Source organism: Moschus berezovskii, chromosome 8 (assembly GCF_049115385.1).
Source record: "Moschus berezovskii isolate FMDL1 chromosome 8, NW_MosBer_1.0, whole genome shotgun sequence".
NCBI classification, from domain to species: Eukaryota; Metazoa; Chordata; class Mammalia; order Artiodactyla; family Moschidae; genus Moschus; species Moschus berezovskii.
Window position 1 is genome coordinate 101,136,921 of NC_142467.1, and position 18,024 is coordinate 101,154,944.

At 42.9% G+C, this 18,024-nt stretch overlaps 1 pseudogene; it reads right to left on the reverse strand.

The window, feature by feature from the left end:
- Positions 1-18,024, reverse strand: part of LOC129559550 (mitochondrial transcription rescue factor 1-like) — a 69,735-nt pseudogene that overhangs the window by 22,569 nt on the left and 29,142 nt on the right.

Below are 18,024 nucleotides of genomic sequence, written 5' to 3' on the forward strand. Positions count from 1 at the left end.
AGCAACTGTTTCACGGTAGAGACTTTCCCTCTGAAATAAACAGAAAATTCTGGAACTATTAATAAATAGAGGTAATGGTTGCACAACATTACAAATATACTAATGCTGTTTAATTGGTGAAATTAAAATGGTGAAAACAGTGAACTTTATGTTGGGTGTATTTTAAATTAGAAAAGAAACCGGATACACATCCTTGCTCTGGAGAGAAATTTAAAGGTAAACAAAATTAGCACAGAGAACTGGGATCAATATCTTGTAATAACCCATAGCGGAAAAGAATCTGAGAAAGAATATATATATATATGCTGTGCTGTGTTAGTCACTCAGTTGTGTCTGACTCTTTGAGACCCCCTGGACTATAACCTATCAGGCTCCTCTGTCCATAGGGATTCTCCAGGCAAGAATACTAGAGTGGGTTGCCATGACCTTCTGCAGGGATCTTCCCAACTCAGGGATTAAACCCAGGCCTCCCGCATTGAAGTGGATAATTACCAGCTGAGACGTGAGAGAAGCCCAAGAACACTGGAGTGGGGAGCCTATCACTTCTCCAGGGAATCTTCCCAACCCCAGAACTCAAACCAGGATCTCCTGCATTGTGTGTGTGTATAAATTACTTTGCTGTACACATAAAACTAACACAAGACTCAATTAACAACACTGTAAAATAACTATACTTCAATTTTTTAATGATTAAAAAGGTAATAAATAAGTTTGTGCTAAGTCGTTCAGTCTGGCTCTGAGTGAGAGACTACACCATCGTGTTGTTATCTGGGTCATTAAGATCTTTCTTGCGCATAGCCAGACATTCTGGAATGTGAAGTCAGGTGGGCCTCAGGAAGCACTGCTCCCAATAAAGCTAGTGGAGGTGCCGGAATCCCAGCAGAGCTATTTAAAACCCTAAAAGATGATGCTATTAAAGCGCTGCACTCAATATGTCTGCAAATCTGGAAAACCCAGCAGTGGCCACAGGACTGGAAAACATCAGCCCGCATCCCAGTTCCCAAGAAGGGTAGTATCAAAGAATGTTCACACCACCGGACAATGGTACTCATCTCCCATGCTAGAAAGGTCATGCTCAAAATCCTGCATGCTACACTGCAGCATTACATGCACCAAGAATGTCCATATGTTCAAGCTGGGTTTAGAAAAGACACAGGAACCAACGATTAGATTGCCAACATTCACTGGATCATAGAAAAACCAGGGGAATTCTAGAAATACATCTACTTCTGTGTCATTGACTACACTAAAGCCTTTGATTGTGTGGATCATAACAAACTGTGGAAAATTCTTAAAGAGATGGGAATACCAGACCATATTACCTAGACCATATTACCAGACCATATTACCTTCCTAGAAGCCTGTATGCGGGTCAAGAAGCAACAGTTAGAATCCTGTACAGAACAACTGACTGGTTCAGGATTGAGAAAGGAGTACGACAAGGCTGTTTATTGTCACCCTGTTTATTTAACTTGTATGCAGAGCACATCATGGGAATTGCCGAGCTGGATGAGTTACAAGCTGGAATCAAGATTGCCAAGAGAAATGTCAACAACCTCAGATATGCGGATGATACCACTCTAACGGCAGAAAGTGAAGAGGAACTAAAGAACCTCTTGATAAGGGTGAAGGAGGAAAGTGAAAAAGCCGGCTTAAAACTCCACATTAAACTAAGATCATGGCATCCAGTCCCATCACTTCATGGCAAACAGAAGGGGGAAAGGTGTAAGCAATGATAGATGTCCTGTTCTTGGGCTCTAAAATCACTGTGGATGGTGCATACATCCATGAAGTTAGAAGATGACTGCTTCTTGGCAGGAAAGCTGTGACAAACCTAGACAGTGTGTTCAAAAGCAGAGACATCACTTTCCTGACAAAAGTCCCTATAGTCAAGGCTATGGTCTTTGTACGGATGTACATCACTTTGCTGACAAAGGTCCCTATAGTCAAGGCTATGGTCTTGTACGGATGTGAGAGCTTGACAGTAAAGAAGGCAAAGCATTGAAGAACTGATGCTTTTGAACTGTGGTGCTAGAGAAGACTCTTGAGAGCCCCTTGAAAAGCAAGGAGATCAAACCAGTCGATTCAAAAGGAAGTCAACCCTGAATACTCTTTGGAAGAATTAATGCTGAAGCTGCAACACTTTAGCCACCTGAGAGGAACAGCTGACTCACTGGAAAAGACCCTGATGCTAGGCAGATTGAAGGCAGAATGAGAAGAGGGTGACGGACAATGAGATGGTTGGATGGCATCACCAATTCAATGGACATGAACTCTGAGAGACAGTGAGGGACAGGGAAGCCTGGGGTGCTGCAGTCCACGGGGTCGTGAAGAAGCGTTCACAACTTGGCAACTGAACAACAAGTCAGTTGTGTCCAACTCTTTGTGACTCCATGGACTATAGCCCACCAGGCTCTTCAGTCCATGGGATTTCCCAAGCAAGAATACTGGAGTGGGTTGCCATTTCCTCCTTTTGGGGATCTTCCTGACCCCGGGATCGAACTTGCATCTCCTGTGTTGGCAGACAGATTCTTTCACTGGGCCACCTAGGAAGCCCATAATAAATGAAACTTTACAAAACCATATTACATTCATTAATCAACTCTTGCAAGAATATCAACAACAAACAAGTAGCCAAGATTTAGTGAGCTCCTACTATGTGCCCAGCACTGAGCATCACCTGACCTGGTCTCCCAGGATCTCTACTACTGGGATGCCACCACTGGCTTGTCAACTAGAAACACTGACGCACAGACTTATGTCCCCAGTTTCTAAGACTCTGACCAGCCAGTCAGACTCTGATTCTGCCCTGGAATCCAGCTGAAAGGGAGATTCTAACTCAACAGGCCTGGATGGGGCCTGAGACTCTGCATTCCCAGAGTATGATGCCAGTCCAGGGTCTGCACTTTGAGATAAAGGTCTGAGGATTCTGACCAGCTCCCCTCCCCTACCCTACTCAGTCAAGTCAGTCTCGCTGACCGCCATCAGACAGGCTTGGCCTTGCCGGGAGCAGGTAGGAGAACATGCCGAGAGCCCTCGCCTGTCTGTCACTATGAAGACAGTTGGCTTGAAAGATCCTGGAATAGGATCTTCCCTCACTTGCCCTCGGCCACTAAGGGCCCTCTGGTCCTGTAAGCTAGCATTTTGAAAACAGTAAGAAAATAAGTCAAACCTTCTGCTGGTGCTATGATGTTCAAGAGCTACACTTGGCATGACTTTGCCCGTCATTTACCCACTAATTTGTTCAATGTCAAATCCGCCCTTGGGGGACTTCCCTGGCGGTCCAGTGGTTAAGACTCTACACTTCCATTGCAGGGGGCATGGGTTTGATCCCTGCTGGGAGAACTAAGATCCCACATGACAGTGCTGCCCACCCCACCCCCCAAAAAAAAACACCTTAAGAAAAAAAATCTGCTCTTTGCCTCCAGAACCTTAGTTCTGATCTTTCCACTTACTTTGGGGCAGCAAGAGGGGCAGCACTGAAGTAAAGCAGTCTTATCTAGAGGGATGACGGCATTTGCCTCAAGTAATATCTTTATGTGCTCAATGACTCAGTCGTTTCCGAGTCTTTGCAACCCCATGGACTGTACAGCCCGCCAGCCTTCTCTGTTCATGGAATTCTCCAGTCAAGAATACTGGAGTGGGTTTCCATTTCCTTCCACAAAAAACAGAGTTAGGCACCATGCATTGGCTGGAACACCTTTATGCGTCCCTGCATATCCCAGTGTTTTAGAGAAAAACATCAATGGGATGGTGAGCTACTAAGACCTCTGGAGTTGGGAGCTTTCCTGCAACCCAGGGCTTGGGTTTGGAAGGTGTAGAAGCCAAGTTGGGGGTGAGGGGCCAGAGTCAGCCATAGACACAGGAGCCGGCCTTTCTCCTCACCTCCCCACCCCACCCATCCCACCCCCCATCCCCCAGAGACCTAAGACTGTCCCTGAAAGAGCCCGCAGGGGAAATGGCAGGTCTGCCCTGAAGTTGGCGACTCAACAGGAAACTCAGGATGCAGCCGGAATACCTAGTGGAGATCACCACCCCACTGCCACCCCCGCACCGAGGAGCTAAGGAGGAGGCGGCCCAGGGAAGAGCGCCCCCTCTTGTCTGTTCAGCCACGGCGGAGGCCACTGCCTCCTGGAAGCTATTTTGTCCTCCTGTCTACATTCCCTTTTGATTCCTTCTTCCAGCTCAGTCATCAGGAACCCTCAGAGCCCGAGCCCCGGGAAAAGGCGGAGGAGCCCAGCCCGCGGGGCGCTTCCCCTCCCGCCCCCACCAGCCACGTGTTCTCTGAAGCTGTCAGCCGGCGAGAGCCAGAGAGGAGAGTGATTTCTCTTATTTCTTCAGAAATAAAAGCCACCCAGAGAGTCAGCTCTGTCCAAACATTTCCGAAAGGGAGGGGTTGGTCTAGAGGGGCGCCAAGCACTGTCTCTGCTTTTCATTTGGAGCAAGGGAGGGCAGAATATTAAATATTAAACAGAACAAGAGGTTGCCTAAGACGGCGTAATTATCCTCAACAGCCATCTGCCATCTCCCTTTTTCCAAACGCATTCACGCTGCTTAGAGCACAGCAAACAAGGCACGGGAGTCGTGAACTTTTGTTTCTGGGACCACCACACCGCCCCCCACCCCACAACAAAGTCGTTGGCGATGGGGGAGGGGAGGCTCCGTCACTTAGTCCAGCCTGCCTGGATCTTAAAGCAAAAAGACTAATCTAGACTTGAGCGATGGCCGGGGGCGGGGCAGAAGACAGGAGACGGGATTGGGGGGAGACATTTTTTAAAAAGTAGAATTAGACTTAGCTTAGAAACTGTGATCATTGGGGAAATGTCACAGGTCCAGAGCAGGTGGCACAGAGACATCAAGTCCTACACAAGGGCTAAGGGCAGTTGAGAGAAAATGAATATTTCAGCAAGAAGTAAAAGCTGGAAATCAGGGGGTCTGCCCCCAGCAAGAGAAGCTGCGGAGAGAAATAAACTGCCCACCCCCAAAGAAAAGCTATTCAGAGGAAGGAGGGGGGGTCACTGGGTTCTTACCTTTGCCTATACAGGTAAGGTTGCAGCAAGGAAAGAAAGATTAGACTCCCTGCAGAACTCTGCCCCCCAGATTTTTTCTCTCACTCACCTGTGTGGCATGGGCTCTGGCGCTCAGGCTGTGTGGTTAGTGGGCAGCGCAGCGAGTCCTCCGGCTGTCCTGAGGGTCCCACCTTGTCAGCGCCCAGGGGTCCAAGCCAGCAGATACCCACGCATCCATTGCCTGCCCAATGGAATGGAAAAAGGGGCCCCGGAGAAAGGAGAGAGAAAGGGGATGCCAAGAGCAGCCAAGAGCAGCCAAGCTCCGAGCTGAGGGCTGCCCACAAAGGCAGGTGCCAAATGGGGCTTCTGTGCCAGCTGACAGGGGGGGAAAGGGAGAAGGAAGAGGAGGAGGTTTCCCTAATGTTGGGAGGAGACAGGGGAGGACTAACGTGTCATCAGCCCCTGATCATCTCCAGCAAAGTACTTACTGCTTGGGAACAGCACAGGGAGACTATCCAGCCTCCCATCCACAGTGCTCCTCAGGGGGAAAATAAAAAGGAATTCTTACTCTCGTCTCTCTGCCCCCTTAACACTGGACCACAACCTCCCAGCACGGGTCAGGACTCTCTGGAAGGATGCTGTGAATCACCCCTCTACCTTCTTCCAGAGCAGCTTCTCTTAAGGAGCCAGAAAAGGCTCTGTCTCTCCTACTTAGTGGGTTTGCGGAAGGGGCGTGTGTAGCAGGCGGGAAGCAGCATGGATGTGGAATCACACTTATAATTTAACCATCTCCCCTCCGCCAGATTACAAACTAAATTATTGATGCCCTTACAAAAACACTAATTAGAGGACAGCTGCTAACCCCACCCCACCCCCAGTCTCTCCTGTTCTCTGGCGAAATAGCTTCTCTTTGAGCTCCCTCCCACTCCCTTAAGGCAAAGGGAGTTGTATGATTTGAATACAAAGGCAGCAAGAAGAAAATTTGAGTCTTTGGATGCAAAAACACAACTGATGGCAAGCTTCACAGGTTTGTTTGCTGCATGCGTAGACTTAGGTTTCCAAAACTGGGGTGACCCCCTTTCTCCTTTTAAAGGAGGCTCCTTTTAAAGATGAGCTGTATGTTTATAAGAGGCATCTAGGGCAGAGAGAAGCCTCCTGTTTTTCGTAAGGTGGAGTCAAAATGGGAGGATTTACCTCACTGGGGAAAGAAGCATTGTTTAGACAGGAGCAATTAAACCTGTGTTAGATGTTAAGGGATATCAAAGAATTAGTGTTCCTTTTATAAAGTTTCTTAGTAGTATTTTGATTGTGCTCAGTCCTGTCTGACTCTTTGCTGCCCCATGGACTGTAGCCCGCCAGGCTCATCTGACCATGGGATTTTCCAGGCAAGAATACTGGAGTGGGTTGCCACTTCCTACTCCAGGGGATCTTCCCTATCCGGGGATCAAACCCATATCCTTTGTGTCTCCTGCATTGGCAGGTGGATTCTTTACCACCATTACCACCTGGGAAGCCCAGTATTTTGATTATGTTGTTTTTTTAAAGTCTTTATGTATTAGGGATGCATATTGAAGTATTTATGCTTAAGGTGATAGGTCTTTTTCAGGAATAATGAATGAATAAACAAAATTTCAGATCCTCTGTAATAGGGAAGAAGAAATGTGACTTCATATTGAATCTTCTACTTCAACCTTTGTAGTTTATTGCTTTTGCTATGATAATGTTACCTATAGCCTGAAATATACTGGATACCCCATTTTCATTCACATAGAGATAAAAAGTTGCAGAATGTGGAGAAGGAAATGGCAACCCTCTCCAGTATTCTTGCCTGGGAAGTTCCATGCATAGAGGAGCCTGGTGGGCTACAATCCACAAGGTTGCAAAGAGTAGAATACGACTTAGCGACTAAACAACAGTCGCAATAAGGTGCGTTGACATTGCTGATGGGAATCACAGGATGTGCAGATCTGGCTTCTTGAAAATGCTGATTCCTCCTACCTTCCTACAATTTCCACTTTTTGTGGGGAGAGAGCAAATTAGCCAAGATGGTGTGGTCAGGGTTTCTTGCCCCATGGCCTCTTGCTCTTGCCCTGTTTTATAAATGATTATGTAACAGCTGTTTCAGAGGGCAACTGGCACATTCTGCTGAATACGTGCTTGGGTTCCTCAGGACTGAACTTGCTTGGTTTGGATACACATAGCAGCTCGCCCTGACCGAAGTCAATACTGGGTGCGCTTCTAGACATTGGTTCTCATGCTCCACTGGAAAGACCTCCTGTTGAGTGCCTGCCCCCAACAGTGTACTCTGGCCAAACTTCCATGGATTTCCCTCCTTGTAGCCACAGATGTCCTGTGTTTACCACTGTTTGCTGTTTAAATGGTTTTTTCTAATTCCACGTGTTTTCCAATCTCTTTTTATAAGCCCTTCAGTTCAGTTCAGTTCAGTCGCTCAGTTGTGTCCGACTCTTTGCGACCCCAGGAATCACAGCACACCAGGCCTCCCTGTCCATCACCAACTCCCGGAGTTCACTCAAACTCTAGACTACAATAAACATAGTTTGTAAAAAAAAAAAAAAAACAAAAAAGTTGCAGACAGAGAATGACATTTGTCTTGCTGGAGGTTTACTTGAACACGGTGACCTGACCTACCCAGACAGCTGCGAGAACAAAGGATTCTTGACATCAAGAAGTTTGCAGCAACCAACCATGCCTCCTCCCCTTTCAGGATCAAAGAAGCCTGAATTCTAACTCAGGGAAGATGGTTCTTTGGGATACTAGCCCACCATTTTCTCAGTTTGCTGGCTTTCCAAATAAAGTCTATACTGCTTGCCCCAACAACTTGTTTCTTGGTTTATTGGCCTGTTGTGCAGCAAGCAGTAGGAGCCTGGACTCAGTAACACCTCTGCACAGTGGAATAGCATTCGGTCATTAAAAATAATGGTTCCCTGATGGCTCAGACTGTAAAGAATCTGCTTGAAATGTGGGAGAATCAGGTTTGATCCCTGGGTCAGGAAGATCTGATGGAGAAGGGAATGGCAACCCACTCCAGTATCCTTGCCTGGGGAAGTCCATGGACAGAGGAGCCTGGAGGGGTACAGTCCATGGGACTCAAAGAGTCAGACACAACTGAGCGACTAACACACACACATTAAAAATAAAGATGCACTGAGACATCCTACAACATGGCTGAACCTCAAAAACATTATGCTGAGTGAAAGAAGCCAGATGTCGCATAGTGAATGAGTCCCTTTGTGTGAAGCATCCAGAATAGGCAAATCCACAGAGACAGGAAGTAGATCGGCAGTTGCCAGGAGCAGGGGATGGGGAGCTAGGGGTGCCTGCTAGTGGGTACAGGGTTGCATTTTGAGGTGATGGAAATATTCTAGAATGAGATAGAAAAGTGGCATGATACTGTGAATGTACTAAAAGCTCTGAATTCTTCTCTTTCAAAGGGTTAGAGACTTCCCTAGTGGCCCAGTGGTTAAAACTTTGCCTTCCAGTTTCAATCCCTGGCTGGTCAGGGAGCTAAAATCCCACATGCCTCAATGGCCAAAAAACAAACAAAAAACCCCATAAAACAGAAGCGATATTATAACAAACTCAATAAAGATTTTAAAAATGATCCACATCAAAAAAATCTTTAGGAACTTCCCTGGTGGTCCAGCGGCTAAGTCTCCAGAGTCCCAATGCAGAGGGCCTGAAGTTCAGTCCCTGGTCGGGGAATTGGATCCCACATGCCACAACTAAGACCTGGCACAGCCAGAAAAAAAAAAACTTTAAATAAATAAAAAGGTTAATTTCATGTGAAAGGAATTTCCCACCAAATTTTTTTAATGCAGTGCAAAAGGGGGTGGGGGGTGGGAAATAAACATGACCAGCACAACATTGCTCATTGAAGAAGCTTGCTTATGGGGACAAGGGAGTCCATTGTTATTTTCATTGTATTCTCTTTGCTTTGTGCTTAAAATGTTCTTTTTTAAAAGAGATGGAGGTAAATATTAAATAGGAAAAATGCAGTCCATGAAGGTAGGTTTGGACCAACAGAAGTAGGGCAGAGGGGTCTTCTCTGTGGGAGACTGGAACCCTCAGTTCAGCAACTAGGTGAACCCCCAGGCTTCAAAGTAACTCAAAGAAAAGCCAGAGTGTGGAGGACAGAGCTGAGCCATGGCAAGCTGTGTGACCTTGAGCAAGTCACTTAAGCCTCCATCACCTCCTATTCAAAACTAGGATAATAACACTTGAGGAAGATTGTTTTGGGTATAAAATGAGACATCTGATATGAAAAGGCATTGTGTGCTCTAAAATGCTCTGCAATGTAAGATGTTATTATTGTTATGCCAGAAGCCATAAGTCTATGCAATTAGCATTGAATTTTCCTATTTTTAAATCACATGACTTGTATGAGTCACTTCATGATGAACATAAATCGCCATCCTGGTTTCTTTAAAAGTCCTTTGAAAATGTCAAAAAGTTCTGCTTTTTCCTTTATGCAAATGAGGCCATCCTGAGTCAACCAACTTTTAAACTCTTGTGCCTTTTGCAAGAGTTGGTGACCATGAATAATAGGTTGGCCTCAATTATTCACTCCTTCCTGTATCCCTCTTTGTCACAGCTTATTGTGAGCGTCATGTATTTCCTCAGCCCTTGACTGTGGACTTGCTTTGATCAACAGCATGTGGGCGGAAGTGGCAATAAGCCAGTTCCACGCGTGGGTCTAAAGAGACCTCCCATGCCCCACCTGCCCTCTTGCTTCTCAAAAGAGTTGTCAGCATGAGCACAACTATCCCAGAATAAAGATAAAAGACCAATGGAGCTGAGACAACCAGTCGAGCCCTATCCAGATTGGCCAACCCAGCAGATTCAGAGGTGCATGGATATATATGTCTATTGCTTTAATCCACTGAGCTTTAGGCTTCCCTGGTGGCTCAGATGGTAAAGAATCCACCAGCAATGTGGGAGACCCAGATTGAATCCCTGAGTCAGGAAGATCCCCTGGAGAAGAGAATGACTACTACTCTAGTATTCTTGCCTGGAGAATCCCATGGACAGAGTCATCTGGCAGGCTACATTCCATGCAGTCACAAAGAGTCGGACACGGCTGAGCAACAAACACTTCACTTCTCTTCACTGAGCTTTGGGGTAGTTTGTAATGCAGACAATTGCAACAATCTCTTGACAGTCCCATGGACCGCAAGATCAAACCAGTCAATCCTAAAGGAAATCAACCCTGAATATTCACTGGGAGGACTGCTGCTGAAACTGAAGCTCCAATACTTTGGCCACCTGATACAAAGAGTTGACTCATTGGAAAAGACCCTGATGCTGGGAAAGATGGAGGGCAGGAGGAGACAACAGAGGATGAGATAGTTGGGTGGCATCACCAACTCAATGGACATGAGTTTGAGAAACTCCAGGGGATGGTGTAGGACAGGGAAGCCTGGCATGCTGCAGTCCACAGGATCGCAAAGAGTCAGGCACGACTGAGCACCTGAACAACAACATCTGATCCACTGGCCCAGAGAAGAAGCCCAAAGCCTGTGAAATTCAAGCACAATGAGACTGAATTAAAAATACTTCTGGTGCCCCACTTCTGCAATGTCCTTTCTAATGGTCTGTAGAACTTGCTCTTGTCCCAAATCCCTTGTAAAGAGGACTGTGCTGCTTGTTATGAAGAATGTAAAAGCAATGACTATATTTTTGGCAACAAAGTGAGACCCACAGAAAGTTGCTGAATCATGTGAAGATAGCTCCTAGACATAAGATCTATGGGAAAGAATTTAATGCAGATAGACTTTCACTGTATTTCAGTTTTAACCTTTCAGATTTGTTTCTCCCTCTGAGTCTTAAGACCAGAGATCAAGCCTTGAGCCTTTGGAGTGGGAGCACTAACTCCAAGACCCTAGACTACCAGAGAACTAGCCCTCAGTTCAGTTCAGTCGCTCAGTCATGTCCGACTCTTTGTGACCCCATGAATCACAGCACGCCAGGCCTCCCTGTCCATCACCAACTCCCAGAGTTCACTCAAACTCACCTCCATCGAGTCAGTGATGCCATCCAGCCATCTCATTCTCTGTTGTCCCCTTCTCCTCCTGCCCCCAATCCCTCCTAGCATCAGAGTCTTTTCCAGTGAGTCAACTCTTCGCATGAGGTGGCCAAAGTATTGGAGCCTCAGCTTTAGCATCAGTCCTTCCAATGAATACCCAGGACTGATCTCCTTTAGAATGGACTGGTTGGATCTCCTTGCAGTCCAAGGGACTCTCAAGAGTCTTCTCCAGCACCACAGTTCAAAAGCATCAATTCTTTGGCGATCAGCTTTCTTCACAGTCCAACTCTCACATCCATACATGACCACGGGAAAAATCATAGCCTTGACTAGATGGACCTTGGTTAGCAAAGTAATGTCTCTGCTTTTTAATATGCTATCTAGGTTGGTCATAACTTTCCTCCCAAGGAGTAGGCGTCTAGGGAGGATCAAATAGTGAGAACTCATACAAAGGAAACTACTTGAATACAAGACCTGGCATCACCCAACTACCAGTAGCACCCTGTGCAGCAGGCCTCATCTAAACAACAAACAAAACAAAAATATAAACCAAATCATCAGCAGACAGGATTACCACCTCACTCAATGTTGCACATCAGAGGAAAAACAAACAAAAAACTCAGCACAAATCTCACCCTATATGAAACTTACACAAACCACAGGACCAACCTTAGGAGGGAAGAAACCAAAAGGAATAAAGAATTCAAACTTGAAGCCTGGGAAAAGGAGACCTCAAACACAATAAGTTTAAAAAAATAATAATAATGAAAAGGAACAAACTAGAAACACATAAGTCCAAATAAATGAAGAGTAAATAGGCAAACTACCTGAAAAAGAATTCAGAATAATGATAGTAAAGATGATCAAAAACCTTGAAAACAGAATAGAGAAGAAGCAAGAATCAATTAACAAAGGCCTAGAAGAATTAAAGAATAAACATACAGAGACAAACAACACTATTACTGACATTAAAAATACTCTAGAAGGAATCAATAGCAGAATATCTGAAGCGGAAGAATGAGTCAGTGGGCTGGAAGATAAAATGGTGGAAATAACTTCTGAAGAGCAGAGTAGAGTAGAAAGAATGAAAAGAACTGAGGATAGCCTCCAAGACCTCTGGGACATTATCAAGTGCACCAACATTTGAATTATAGGGGTTTCAGAAGAAGAAGAGAAAAAGAAAGGGTATAGGAAATTTTTTTAAGAGATTATAGTTGAAAATTTCCCCAACATGGAAATGGAAATAGTCACTCTAGTCCAAGAGGAACAAAGAGTCCCATACAGGATAAACCCAAGGATTTGAAACACACCAAGACATATACTAATCAAACTAACAAAGACTAAACACCAAGAAAGAGTATTGAAAGTAGCAAGGGAAAAGCAACAAGTAACATACAAGAGAAACCCCAGACATTTAACAGCTGATTCTTCAGCAGAAACTCTGCAGGCCAGAAGGAATGGCAGGATATATTTAAAGTACTGAAAGGGGAAAACCTACAACTAAGATTACTGTACCCAGCAAGGATCTCATTCAAAATTGATGGAGGAATAAAAAGCTTTTCAGACAAGCAGAAGTTAAGAGAATTCAGTACCACCAAACCTGTTTTACAGCAAATGTTAAAGAGACTTATATAGTCAAGAAATACAAGAGAAGAAAAAAGTTCTACAAAATCAATCTCAAACAATTAAGAAAATGGCAATAGGAACATACATATAGATAATTACTTTAATTATAAAGGGATTAAATGCTCCAACCAAAAGACACAGACTGGCTGAATGGATATGAAAACAAGACCCATATACACGCTGTCTACAAGAAACCCGCTTCAGACGTAAAGACACATAGAGACTGGATGTGAGAGGATGGGAAAATACATTCCATGCAAATGGGAAGCAAAAGAAAGCTGGAGTAGAATCCCTCATATCAGACAAAATAGACCTTAAAATAAGGAAGATTACAAGAGATAAGGAAGGACACTACATAATGATCAAGGGATCAATCCAAGAGGAAGACATAACAATTGTAAATATCTATGCACCCAACATAGGAGCACCTCAATATATAAGACAAACACTAACAGACATAAAAGGAGAAATTGACAGTAACACAATAATGGTAGGAGACTCTAACACCCTACTCACACCAACGGACAGATCATCAAAACAGAAAATTAATAAGGAAACACAAGTCTTAAATGATACATTAGATGAGATGGATCTCATTGATATCTTCAGGACAATCCATCCAAATGCAGAAAAATACACCTTCTTCTCAAGTACATGTGGAACATTCTCCAGGATAGACCACATCTTAGGTCACAAATCAAACCTCAGTAAATTTAAGAAAATTGAAATTGTATCAAGCATCTTCTCCAACCACAATGCTATGAGACTAGGTATCAATTACAAGAAAAAGTTGTTAAGGAACACAAACACATGGAGATTAAACAATACATTTCTAAATAACCAACAGGTTACTGGAGAAATCAAAAGGAAGTCAAAAAATTCCTAGAAACAAGTGACAATGGAAACATGACAACTCAAAACCTATGGGATGCACCAAAAGCACGTTCTAAGAGGGAAGTTTATAGCAATACAGTACTACCTCAAGAAACAAGAAAAACATCGAATAGACAACCTAACTTTATACCTAAAACAACTGGAAAAAGAACAAAACACACACCAAAATTAGTAGAAGGAAAGGAATAATACAGATCAGAGCAGAAATAAATGAAAAAGAAAGGAAAGAAACAATAGTAAACATTAATAAAATTAAAAGCTGGTTCTTTGAGAAGATAAACAAAATTGACAAACCTTTAGCCAGACTCATCAAGATAAAAAGAGAGAAGAATCAAATCAACAAAATTGGAAATGAAAAAGGAGAGATTAAAACAGATAATGAAGAAATACAAAGGATTAAAGAGACTGTTATGAACAACTAGATGGCAATAAAATGGATAACTTGGAAGAAGTGGACAGATTCTTAGAAAAATTCAATCTTCCAAGACTGCTCCAGGAAGAAATAGAAGTTATGGACAACCTAATTACAAGCACTGAAATTGAAGCTGTGGTCAAAAATCTCCCAAAAAACAAAAGCCCAGGACCAGATGGCTTCAAGGAGAATTCTATCAAACATTTAGAGAAGAGACAATGCCTATCCTTCTAAAACTCTTTCCAAAAATTGCAGAGGGAGGAGCACTTCCAAACTCATTTTACGAGGCCACCACCACCCTGACACCAAAACCAGACAAAGACAACACAAAAAAGAAAACCTCAGGCCAACATCACTGATAAGCATAGATGCAAAAATCCTCAACAAAACTTTAGCAAACAGAATTCAGCAACACATCCAAAAACACCATGATCAACTTGGATTTGTTCCAGGGATGCAAGGATTCTTCAATATACGCAAATCAATCAATGTGATACACCATATTAACAAATTGAAAGATGTAAACCATATAATCATCTCAATAGATGCAGAAAAAGCCTTTGACAAAATTCAGCACCTATTTATGATTGAAACTCTTCAAAAAATGGGCATAGAAGGAACCTACCTCAACATAGTAAGGGCCATATATGATAAGCCTAACAGCAAACATTATTCTCAATGGTGAAAAACTGAAAGCATTCACCCTAAGATCAGGAACAAGACAAGGGTGTCCACTTTCACCACTGTTATTCAACATAGTTCTAGAGGTCCTACCTACAGCAATCAGAGAAGAAAAAGAAATAAAAGAATCCAGATCAGAAAAGAAGAAATAAAGCTCTCCCTGTTTGCAGATGACATGATACTGTACATAGAAAACCCTAAAGATACTGTCAGAAAATTACTAGAGCTAATCAGTGAATTTAGCAAAGTTACAGGATACAAAATCAATACACAGAAATCACTTGCACTTCTATATACTAACAATGAAAAATAAGAAAGAGAAACTAAGGAATCAATCCCATTCACCATTGCAAAAAAAAGGATTAAACATCTAGGAATAAACTTACCTCAGGAGACAAAAGAACTGTACACAGAAAATTATAAGACACTAATGAAAGAAATCAAAGATGACATAAACAGATGGAGAGATATTCCATGCTCCTGGGTAGAAAGAATTAATATTGTGAAAATGACTATACTACCAAATGCAATCTACAGATTCAATGAGCTACCTATCAAATTACCAATGACATTTTTCACAGAACTAAAACAACAAATTTCACAATTCATATGGAAACACAAAAGACCCCGAATAGCCAAAGCAGTCTTGAAAAAGAAGAATGGTGCTGAAGGAATCAACCTTACTGACTTCAGATTATACTATAAAGCTACAGTCAACAGGACAGTATGGTACTGTCACAAAAACAAATATTGACCAATGGAACAAGATAGAAAGTCGAGAAATAAACACATGCACTTATGAGTACATTTTTTTTTTTTACTTTTAAGGACAAACTTTATTCACATCTTGTGTCATATTAGTATACTTCTAAATTCAAAGAAAGTGTTAGTCAAAACTAGAACAGCAAAGATTCAGAAACAAAACAAAAATTTTGAAGGAATTACTGCTAACAAAGCCAATCCCCCCAAGTAGTATCATATAATATACTTGTCAGAAACCTATAATTTTCTATTTTAAACACTATTATTCAGAAGAAACCAAAATACTCTCTTTTTTGCAATATGAGTAATGTGTTAGCAAACTGTTTAGCAAAGTAAATCCTCCCAACTGATCAGAAAGATGACACATTGAAAGGGAGAGGAAACATCTCAACTCCATATACACAGAAATAGTACTATAAATACACCACACAGGCAGTCTGAGATCTGTTTTGTTTTCAACACAAAGTTTTCAAAAATTACAACTTCTTGTGTTTACACCTCTCAATTTTCTCAAATATCTTTGTTGCTCTGGTTAAGATGGCACTTATTTCAGAGCAGCTTTGGACTGACTGATCACACTTACAGATCCACAGTTAAATCTCTATCATCTCCAGGCCTCTTTTCTCAAGATGGACTCCAATCCAATTCGGGGATACCATTCCAGACATTCTCAGGGTTCACTACCTCCTCTATGCCATTTGAAAGTTCCAAAACCTTTGTGCCCTCTTCAGTTATTTCCAAAATCTCATATTTAGACCATGTGTTTCTGAGACTTGACCACGCAACACATTTGGATCTGACAGTAAATCCATTCAGAGTGTACGTGTTCTCTGGTTGAGCTACCTGCACTAACTGGTAAGACCTGTCACCTGGAGCAACCACCCAGGGTTGCGCTGCTGCACAGGCATTTGCAGTGCAAGGCGCCCTCATGGGCACCTTATTTTTGACAAAAGAGGCAAGTATACACAATGGGGCAAAGACAGAATTGTCAATAAATGGTGCTGGGGAAACTGGACAGCTATATGTAAAAGAATGAAATTAGAACACTTCCTAACATCAAACACAAAGATAAACTCAAAATGAATTGATGACCTAAATGTAAGACCCGAAACTATAAAACTCTTAGAGGAAAACATAGGCAGAACACTCGATGACATAAATCAAAGCAAGATCTTCCATGACCCCCCTCCTAGAGTAATGGAAATAAAAACAAAAGTAAACAAGTGGGACCTGATTAAACTAAAAAGCTTTTGCACAGAAATGAAACTATAAACAAGGTGACAAGGCCCTCGGAATGGGAGAAAATAATAGCAAATGAAACTACTGACAAAGGATTAATTTCCAAAATATAAAAGCAGCTCATACAACTCAATATCAGAAAAACAACCCAATCAAAAAGTAGGAAAAAGACCTAAACAGACATTTCACCAAAGACAGATGGCTAACAAACACATGAAGAAATGCTCAACATTGCTCATTATTAGAGAAATGCAAATCAAAACCACAATGAGATATCACCTCACACCAGTTAGAATGGCCATCATCAAAAAGCCTAGAAACAATAAATGTTGGAGAGGGTGTGAAGAAAAGGGAATGCTCTTGCACTGTTGGTGGGAATGTAACTTGATACAACCACTATGGAAGACGGTATGGAGATTCCTTAAAAAACTAGGAATAAAACCACCGTATGACCCAGCAGTCCCACTCCTAGGCATATACCCTGAGGAAACCAAAATTGAAAAAGACACATGTATCCCATTGTTCATTGCAGCACTATTTACAATAGCTAGAACATGGAAGCAACTTAGATGCCCATCGACAGATGAATGGATAAAGTTGTGGTACATATACACCATGGAATATTACGCAGCCATAAAAAGGAACGCATCTGAGTCAGTTCTGATGAGGTGGATGAACCTGGAACTTATTATACAGAGTAAAGTAAGTCAGAAAGAGAAAGATAAATATTGTATTCTAATGCATAGAATCTAGAAAAATGGTGCTGACGAATTTATTTACAGGGTAGGAGATCAATCCTGGGTGTTCATTGGAAGGACTGATGCTAAAGCTGAAACTTCAATACTTTGGCCACCTCATGCGACAAGTTGACTCACTGGAAAAGACTCTTATGCTGGGAAGGATTGGGGGCAGGAGAAGGGGACGACAGAGAATGAGATGGCTGGATGGCATCACCGACTCGATGGACGTGAGTTTGAGTGAACTCCGGGAGTTGGTGATGGACAGGGAGGCCTGGCGTGCTGTGATTCATTGGGTCGGAAAAGGTCAGACACGACTGAGCGACTGAACTGAATGGAGAAACAGACATAGAGAATAGACTTGTGGACGTGGGGAGAGGGGAGGGGAGGGGAGATGTGTGGAGAGAGTCACCTGGAGACTTACATTACCATATGTAAAATAGACAGCCAACAGGAATGTGCTGTATGACTCAGGAAACTCAAACAAGGGCTCTGTATCAACCTAGAGGGGTGGGATGGGGAGGGAGATGGGAGGGAGGTTCAAAAGGGAGGGGATATATGTATACCTGTGGCTGATTCATGTTATTGTATGGCAGAAACCAACACAAAACTGTAAAAATT